Source organism: Salvelinus fontinalis, chromosome 24, assembly GCF_029448725.1.
Source record: "Salvelinus fontinalis isolate EN_2023a chromosome 24, ASM2944872v1, whole genome shotgun sequence".
Classification (NCBI taxonomy): domain Eukaryota; kingdom Metazoa; phylum Chordata; class Actinopteri; order Salmoniformes; family Salmonidae; genus Salvelinus; species Salvelinus fontinalis.
The window spans coordinates 20,668,427-20,671,754 of record NC_074688.1 but is presented as its reverse complement, the minus strand read 5'-3'; positions in this window follow the sequence as shown (position 1 = coordinate 20,671,754).

The window sequence follows — 3,328 nt, the reverse complement described above, 5'->3', positions numbered from 1 at the left end:
TCAACACAATTCCCTTTCAGTAACATCTTAATTGTCCCCCACTATAAAATCAGGAAGGGGACTGTGGATCTTTCTCCGTCCGTTCGTTCACTCCTACTTTCATGTGTTAGTCACAGGCGATATTTCAGACAACACTAACCCAATATTGACGAAATTTGGTAAATGATGCGTCTTGCCATAGAGATCCGGCATTCACAAAATTACACTGATTGGCAAGATGGTGGCGCGATAACAAGATATTGAAAATGCAAACTTTGAAAGGCCATGCTCCTCACCTCGACTGACCCAAAATCATGAAATTCAGTACATAGGTCCCTCTCCTCACAAGGAACTAATTTGCCTCAGGGACCCATAATGAATTTTCCGCAATTTTGGATTTGTAAAAACCATTTAAAACGCTACTCTTCTGGCACCGAATGACCAATCTGCATGAAACTTGATATGTGGCATCTACAGGTTTCCAATTGCAATATTTTTCAGACTGGTAGGCTAAAACAACATGGCCGCTATTGAACAATAAACATTCACATGGGCATGGTCTGGCACATAAATGCATATAGAGTCCCTACGGAAAGTTTGCAGACCCCTTGACTTTTTCCACATTTTGTTACCTTACAGCCTTACTCTAAAATGTATTAAATAAAGAAAAATACTCAGCAATCTACACATAATGCCCCAAAATGACAAAACAAAAACAGGTTTTTAGAATGTTTGCTAATTCATTTACAGAAGTATTCAGACCCTTTCTTATGAGTCTCGAAAATGAGCTCAGGTGCATCCTTTTTCCATTGATCATCCTTGAGATGTTTCTACAACTTGATTGGAGTCCATTTGTAGTAAATTCAATTGATTGGACATGATTTGGAAAGCACACACCTGTCTATATAATGTCACAGTGCATGTCAGGGAAAAAAACAAGCCATGAGGTTGAAGGAATTGTCAGTAGAGCGTCAAGACAGGATTGTGTCGAGGGACAGATATGAGAAGGTCCCCAAGAACACAGCGGCCACCATCATTCTTAAATGATGGAGGCGGTTTGGAACCGCTAAGATTCTTTCTAGAGCTGGCCGCCAAGGCCAAACTGAGCAATCGGGGGAGAAGGGCCTTGGTCAGGGAGGTGACCAAGAACCTGATGGTCACTCTGACAAAGCTCTAGTGTTTCTCTGTGTAGATGAGGAGAAACTTCCAGAAGGACAACCATCTCTGCAGCACTCCACCAATCAGGCCTTTATGGTAGAGTGGCCAGACGGAAGCCATTCCTCAGTAAAAGGCACATGACAGCCCGCTTGGACTTTGCCAAAAGGCACATAAAGACTCTCAGACCATGAGAAACAAAACTATCTTGGCCTGAATGCCAAGCGTCACATCTGGAGGAAACCTGGCACCATCCCTATGGTGAATCATGATGGTGGCATAATCATGCTGTGGGGATGTTTTTCAGTGGCAGGGACTGGGAGTCTAGTCAGGATCGAGGCAAAGATGAACAGAGCAAAGTACAGAGAGATCCTTGATGAAAACCTGCTTCAAAGCTCTCAGGACCTCAGACTGGGGCGAAGGTTCACTTTCCAACAGGACAATGACCCTAAGCACACAGCCAAGACAACACAGGAGTGGCTTTGGGACAAGTTTCTGAATGTCCTTCATTGGCCCAGCCAGAGCCCGGACTTAAACCTGATCGAACATCTCTGGAAAGACCTGAAAATAGCTGTGCAGCAACGCTCCCTATCCAACCTGACAGAGCTTGAGAGGGTCTGCAGAGAAGAATTGGAGAAACTCCCCAAATACAGATGTGCCAAGCTTGTAGCGTCATACCCAAGAAGACTTGAGGATATAATCGCTGAGTAAAGGGTCTGAATACTTACAGTATGTAAATGTAATATTTCAGTTGTTTATTTTTAATAAATTAACAAATGCTTTGTCATTATGGTATATTTTGTGTAGATTGATGAGGGAAAAAATGATTTAATAAATTTTAGAATAAGGCTGTAACTTTTTCCACAAAAAGTGGAAAAAGTTAAGGGGTCTGAATACTTTCCGAAGGCACTATAAATCAGTCAAGGATATTCGTATTGTAACAAAATTTGGTACACATATTGCAAACACTGTCAAGACTCAACATATGCAAGAACATTCATATCGAACACACAATGGCACTATAATGGGCACCTGTTTATGTCTCTTGATCTGTTTGACTATGTAATCAACTGCATGCACGTTAGTCACACGCGATATTGCAGACACCACTGGCCCGATTCTGACAAAACTTGGGTGAATGACACGTCTTGCCAAGGTGATCTGTCATATAAAAAACTACACTGATTGGGCCAAGGGGATGACGACATGTGTACTGTTGCCTTGTTTAATTTGCTTATTAAGTTAACCAAATAATAAAATTAGAGGCTAAAGCATCCTGTCATAATTGTTTTCATACTGCTGAACACCTAAGGAAATATACTAGACCCAACAGTGATGAACAATTCAAATCACCCAAACAAATCAACCGAAAAAAACATTAACCGTTTTCGGGCAGTTTGCCCCAAAATAGACCGAAACGTATACAGCCGCAGAGGATAATGCTTTACACTACATTTGATAAACTAACTGTAGACAGATTCATGCCAAGGTATCTTACTGTACAAACACATGGGCGAGAAAAGAGTTATCCTCACTCAGCAGGACAATCATTCCTGGCATTCATTTATCACAGAGTCGAGAGCGAGCTGCAAATCTGGTGATCAATACAGCTGTGACAACACCCTTTTGCAAAGCAAAACGCTCATATTATGACCCGCTGCATATATTGTTATTTTCTACTGCTCCTCTTTAATTACTTGTTACTTTTATCTCTTAATCTTATCCGTATTTTTTGTAACTGCACTGTTGGTTAGGGGCTCGTAAGTAAGCATTTCACTGTGAGCTTTGTTGTATTCGGCGCATGTGACGAATACAATTTGATTTGATTTGAAACTACTGTCTTCATCACTTTGTGCAACAATCATTCTGTCAGGTCTAACACACGTAACTTGCAAAAACTTGCTGGATTTTAGTTCAAGTTGTGTTGATACGTCTCATAATGCTGGAGGATAAATTCATTGTGTGTCTGGCTGATGTTGCCATATCAACAAGCAGGCATGGTATGGATAACGGAAACATTAACAATGTATCATACATTACGACCATAGCAGTTCTCCAAAATATACACTGCTAAAGAACAACAATAAAGAGAAATAGATTGGTGAGAAGGAGGTGATGGAGTGCAAGGAGGAGGGAGAGATGGGAATGCAAGAGATTGATATTGATGGAGAGCCAGGTAGCTTAAGTTTCCTCT